Consider the following 6,497-nt stretch of genomic DNA (forward strand, 5'->3'; position numbering starts at 1 on the left):
GAAAGAAAGAAAAAAAAAAGAAAAAAGGAGTGTGAAAATGAAATTGGGAAAAGGGAAAGTAGAGAGAAAAAAAAAGTAAGAGAGACAAGAAATTGACTAAGAGAGAAAGGGGAACAGACTATATATATTGGGGATAAAACTCCAATAGAACAATCACTAATCCCAGCAAATGCCAGCAACAAGTGCCTGGGGATTAGTACAAACTACAACACCAACTAATATGGAGTGAGGCAAGGGAAAGCTGAAGCACAAAACAAACAAAAAAATAAATAAAAGAAGAATAAGCAAAACAATCTCACAAAAACAGCATAAAAATTGGATATAATCTACATTCAAGCAAACAACAACAAAAGGACAGAGATAAGGACAAGTTTATGGATAACTCAGACAGCGAAGGGAAAGGTGTATGTGGACTTGGAGCAGGGGATTGGAGATTAGATATGTAAGTAGGGTGAAATTTTAACAAGGGGTAAACAGAAAGAATAGGGAAAATCTAAAGCAGTAAAAGGGTAAGACAAACAGGACACTGAAAAGGGGGAGGTTAGGAAGAGAGTGATGGCCTAAAGGTAGAGTTGAGATAGAGTAAAACGATGCTAAAGGAAAGATAAAAAATAGAATGTAGAACCCTAATCCCAAAATAAAATGAAGAGAAAATAAAATGACACTTTAAAAAAAAAAAAAAAAGATAAAATAGCAGTAGTAATAATACGGATTGAAAATAAAAATGTAGTCATTAAAAAGGTAAAATCAAGTGATGAAAAAAGAAAAAAAGTTTCTTGATTAAAAGATGCAAAAAATGAAAATTTAAAAAAAATAAAAAAATAAAAAAAATAAAAGGTAAAAATAAAATGTGGAGTAGTGAAGGTCATTCACTTCCTCTGTTTTTCTGTTTGGCACGCCTGTTTCTCAGTCCAGACAGTATTGCAGTTCCCTGCGATCCACTGCTCTTCGGTGTTGTAAGCCAGTCCTGATTTTAAGCAGGCGGTGTGTCTTAATTTCTCGTATTCCTTTATTTTTGATTACACAAGAGTCAATTTGTGATTCAGCCCCTGGGTGGCAGTGTTTCTGGATTGACTTCCGGGTCTATCTATGGCCTCTCTAGGCAGTGTTAGAGCCTTCTTTCCCTGTGGCACTCGCCACGGGCCTGTGGGAGTGGGCTGCCTCAGAGCTGGCTCTCTGATGGTCACTCCCCGCTCCGATCCCCAGGTTCCAGAAAAACAACCTTCCCCTGCAGTCTCCCAGGGTGTCCCCAACTGGGTGATCCTATGTATTGGGCTTAGTAATCAGATGCAAGGATTTGAAGAGGAAAAAGCCCAAGTGTGCGAATTCCGGGACTGCGAGTAAGCCCAGGCACCCAGGGAGCGCACGGGCTGCGTGTAAGTCTGGACTGCCTGAAATTCTTAGGGTGTCCCTGCACTTCAGATCAAAATGGGTTGCTTTTTAGAGTGCCCTTCTCTTAGCAGCTCTGAGGACCCCTTTCCACAGTCACAGATCACGCCAGCCCCTACAGCCACGGATTTTTCTAGGCACAGACTTCCCTGGTTCTCCAGCTCCCGCAAAACGCGCGTTCCTCTCTCCCGCCGGGACCAGAGACCTCACCTTATCCCAGGCGAAATCTGACCTTTCCGTGGTGGAGTGTAGAGCTTCTCTGAACCCGTGTGCTTGCGCCAGTTGGGGAGCGTTGTTCTGGGGCTCGCAGCTGTTCCTGGGGTGCCGCCGTTGTGGATTCTCAGGCTTCAGATAAGCTCCACTTTCCGGATCAAGATGGCGCAGACTCCGTGTCCAAGCCCGCAGCTCCGGGAGGGGACCCAGCCGCAGTTCGTGCTGCCAGGTCAGGGGAACCCCGTTCAGCAGTCCCCCACCTCCTTCTGGAATTCAGCTGTCTCCCAACCAGCCAACAAACACTCCTTGCGCGACCCTCAGCTGTTCTTTCTTTCTGCTCCGGGACAAGGCTCGGAACACATCTGTCTATTCCGCCGCCATTATTCCCTCTCCTTTTTATTGATTTTTAGAGAGAGAGGAAGGAAAGGGAGAGAGGGAGGGAAACATCTATGAGAGTGTGGAATATCAATCAGCTGCCTCTTGCACGCCACCCCACTGGGGATAGAACCTGCAATCCAGCCATGTGCCCTGACCAGGAATTGAACCAACAACCATCTGGTGCAATGGACAATGCACAACCAACTGAGCCACACTGTCCAGGGCATGCCATGTCCCTGTTTTTGAAGCTCCCACCTGGATCCATTCAGAAATGCTGAAAAAATAAGCAACATATGGTCTTCAGATAAGGCGACTAGCAAGAGAAAAAATTCCAAAGATTTTTAAATCTGTATTTGTTGATTTTGGATATTTAGGGAAGCTAGTTGCAGATCAAAAAGATCTTCCATTGCCAATCAAGCCTTCAGATAACTGCATCTTTGCAGCCATGTGAGATACTATGAGTCAGTGTTCCCGGATAGGCCATTCCCAAATTCCTGACCCACAGAAATTGTGAGATAATAAATGCTTTTTTGTTTTAAGCCATTGGGTTTTAGAGTAACTTATTGTGCAATAATAGATTGGTCATAAAGATTTTGTTACCTGGAAGTTGGATGCCATCATAACAAATATCCAAAAATGTGGCTAGAGAATCAGGCAGTTTTGCAAAAACTGGAAAAACTTAGAATATTCATGAAAGGCTAATATTTCTTGAACACATTGCTAGTAGAAGTCTGAACTCTGAGGAGACTGAGAGGGAGAGTTTAAATAGAAGTACAGATATGTTATTGGAAAATGAAGGTTGGGGGACCCTTTTTAGGTAGTGCCAGATAGTTAAGCAACACTGTTACCTGAAATTACTTGGAAAGTAGAAAATGTATGCAAGTGAACTAAATGATTGAGCTAAGGTAACTTCCAGCAAAAATGTTGAAAATACTGCCCGATTCCTACTTGATGTTTGTAGTAGAAGTAAAAGGAGAGAAATAAGTTAAAAATAAGGACTGTTAATCAAAGACAAGTCTGAATGTGCCAGTTTTGAAGATTCGTTAATCCTCCAAGTGGAAAATAATGCTAAAATTAAGAAATGGCTTTGGAGCAAAGATCACATCCATGGTACTTCAGGAAAGAATGGTGTAAAGATACAGCAGAAGGTATGACTGGAAAATACTTTGTTAACACCTCAGAAAGATCCAATATAATGTCTTAGTGAGCTGTTCAGTCAAGCAATAAGACTTCTAAGAAATTTAAGGGCACCCTCCCTCAGGAGTCTCAGCAGAAGCCCGATGTTAGGAAAGACTTCGCTCAAAGATATTTTGGGGTAAGTATTTGGTGCAATACAGTAAACAACAAGATTCACAAAATGCTCACAAAGTTTTAAGAAGAATTATATTTACAGAAACTTTCAGCTTAGACTGAAAGAACAGAGACAGTACAAAATGAAAAGACTGTACTGGCAGGAACAAATCTGAGAAAATTTATGCAGTTGAAAACAGATTATCTTTCATGGGAAAGGAAATGATGACCTGGAAGGTGGAACCAAGAGCCCGGGTGGAGCACAGGACCAAGAGCCATGGAGAATTATTCTCAGGCAGAAGTAAGACTGAGTTTTAATTAAAGAACTTATGATATTTTGCCAAGTAAATTTCAAAATTATTTATGAAGCAGTGACTCTGTTGTGCCTCCCACTTTCAATTTTTTGTGTGTGTGTGTGTAGTAAATATAGGTAGATGTTATCCTGTGCTTTCTCACCATTTTATGTTGGGTTTGAGGAGCAGATAATTTGTAATTTTATTTCACAGGTTATCAAGTTGAGAGGAACTGTAATTAAAAAACTACAACTGGGGAGCCTCAAGTATACCTCAACATGATTTAAATGATGATATTCTGGACTTAAAGCTGATTCTGTAATTGTATAAGATTGTTAGGATTCTTGAGAAAGGTGAGTGTAGTTTGCATGTAGAAGGAATATCAGTAATTTTTGGACAGAAGAACTGTGGTAGTTTTGAAATATGACCACAGATTCTTTGTTACTTCAAAGGCAGAGCCTAATTCCCCTCCCCTGAAGGTTGAGATGCTTGTAATATCTTGCTTCAAATGAATGGTATAAAGATATTCATTAGTGGGAGGATCCAAGATGTTGGCAGAGTAGATGGATATTACATTCACCTCCTCCGAGGACCAAACTGGAATTAGAACTAAAACATAGAACAATCAACCTGAATAACCAACTGAAGACCAGCTGAACAGAAATCTTATAACCAAGGATTTATGGAAAAAGCCACATTGAGACTGGTAGGAAGGGCAGAGACACAAAAAAGACTGGTTCTGCTCCCATGGGTGGCAGCTGAGATTCCAGAGGGATATCTCAGCTGCAAATGTTATCCCTGAGGAGCTGGGGTCTCAACTCCATGCTGGGATCCCCAGCCCAGAGCATCAGAGCCTGGAAGAGGCACCCATATATCATTTGGCTGTGAAAATCAGCAGGGATTCTGTCTGCTAAGGATACATGGGTCTGCTAGAGATACAGGATATTTCTTAAAAGGCCGAAGCACAAGAAGTCATTTACAGCCACTCACCCTGGGCTCTAGCGGAGGGAGGGCGAAGCAGAATAGAGTCCTGCAAGGACAGACTGGGATTTGTGGCTCTGGAGAGAGAGCTGAAGAGACAGACACCAGAACCCCTGCACTAAGTCTCTCTCCCATACCACAGATGCTATCATTCTTGGGTGCAGCACTCCCCTCCTCATGGCATCAGCCCCAACTTCTGGACACCCTGTCACCCCAACCTATGGAGCTTGTGCTCTGCTGTGGAGTCAGTTGTCTGGACAGGGGTGTAGAGATCTGGGAAGACTCAGGAGGTGTCAATGACTGAGTGGTGTAGCTTTGGGGTGTGGGGCTATTCTCCCTACCTTCCTGTGAACCTGACTGGTGTCTTCCCTTCATGGGAGATCTACTAGCCTTGTTCCCTATGCTATCTACTAGAGACCCATCTCAGCAGTCGCCAGAAGGTCCAGTATGGACCTGCTTCGGCCGCTCCACTCGCCTGGTCTCCCTTGGCGTCTGTGCACTCAGTCCAGCACCATGGGGAAGCAGGGCAACCAGGTGGCCTATATGAACCCAATAGCAATGGCCAGATCAAAGGGTCCAGTCAAGTGTTCAGGGCCAACAATCTAAGATTATCTGAATCGACCAAGGCCTACCTGGGAAGAAGTGAAAGAACAATTAGAAAAAAAAAAAAGAAAGGCTTCAATGCATTGGCTAAATTTGAAGAAAAAAGTGAATGAGGACTGGAAGAAAGAACTAGAAAAACACAGGGAAAAATTATTAAGTGGAAGTGAGAGCTTGTAAAAAAAAAAGACAAAGAAAGAAAAAAGAAAAGAAATATGATAGGTGCTCATCTTTTCTTCATCAAGCTCTGATTCTTCCAGCAGTTCTTCAGATTTTGAAGATGAGAATAAGAAACAAGGAAAAAGGAAAAAGAAGAACCATTCACATACTGAAAGCTCCATGTCAGAGCCTGAATCAGACAGTAAGAATAGTTTAAAAAAGAAAAAGAAGTCAAAGGATGCAAGTGAGAAAGAAAAGAACATTAAAGGACTCATCAAAAAGAGAAAGATGTATCCTGAAGATAAATCTTTATCATCTGAGTCTTTATCAGAGTCAGATTATATTGAGGAGGTACAAGCAAAAAAGAAGAAAAGCAGTGAAGACTGAGAAAAAGCAACAGAAAAGATGAAAAAGAAAAAGAAGCATAAAAAACACAGAAAAAGAAAAAGAAGGCTGCTAGTTTAAGTTCTGTTTCACTGTGAAAGGAAAAATCAGGATTCCCTTATAAAGAAAGTGCAATGTCTGAGGAGATCTCAACTGTGAAAATAATGACATATTTATTAAAATGCATGACCTTTGCTGTTTCTAGACTTATGCCTGGATTGTTCAGTAGCCAGTCAGATGCTGCTGTGTGAAAGGGCTGTAGCAGATGCCTAGTCCTTGAACATCTGCCTTTTTTCTCTTCCATTGTTTAATAACTCTGGGAGATAATACACTACAGTTGTACTAGTGGTTGATAATTGGGAATAAAGTTAATATTTTTGACTAGAAGTATCTAATGATAAATCAACAGAAATTGAGTCAGGATACATCATTAAGATATTAACAGAAATGACCAGATGGCTCTAGTTAATGTTTTTGAAGTAGGGATTACATTGATATTTCAAAATCCATACTCTGTAGATAAGTGTATTTTAATTTTTCCTCTTGTATACGTTTATTTACTTGGGAAGGAACTTTTAAGGGTGGGGGTGGTTTGCTATAGCTTTAGCTAGTAGAATAGCATGCCTTTTATCCTCACACATCCTATTTTTACAGACACAGTAACCATGCTTCATGAGGAGGTCAGAGCTGGGTCGGTCATATGCTGCTTTGAGTGAACCAGAGAAACAGCCTTTTGCAGCATGAGAAAGCCCCAGCAGCTCTGGGATTTACCTCCACTTCAATAATACTGAGTGATATTTAACATTAGAA

The 6,497-nt window shown here is 41.4% G+C and overlaps 1 pseudogene across 1 annotated transcript; it reads left to right on the forward strand.

The window, feature by feature from the left end:
* Nucleotides 1–5,057: 5,057 nt before the first annotated feature.
* Nucleotides 5,058–5,690, forward strand: LOC308240121 (protein FAM133B-like; annotated as a pseudogene). Its single transcript has one exon. The product of its transcript is annotated as a protein FAM133B-like (transcript).
* The last annotated feature ends 807 nt before the right edge of the window (nt 5,691–6,497 follow it).

The sequence above is a fragment of the Plecotus auritus genome (assembly GCF_963455305.1).
Source record: "Plecotus auritus genome assembly, chromosome: X".
Classification (NCBI taxonomy): domain Eukaryota; kingdom Metazoa; phylum Chordata; class Mammalia; order Chiroptera; family Vespertilionidae; genus Plecotus; species Plecotus auritus.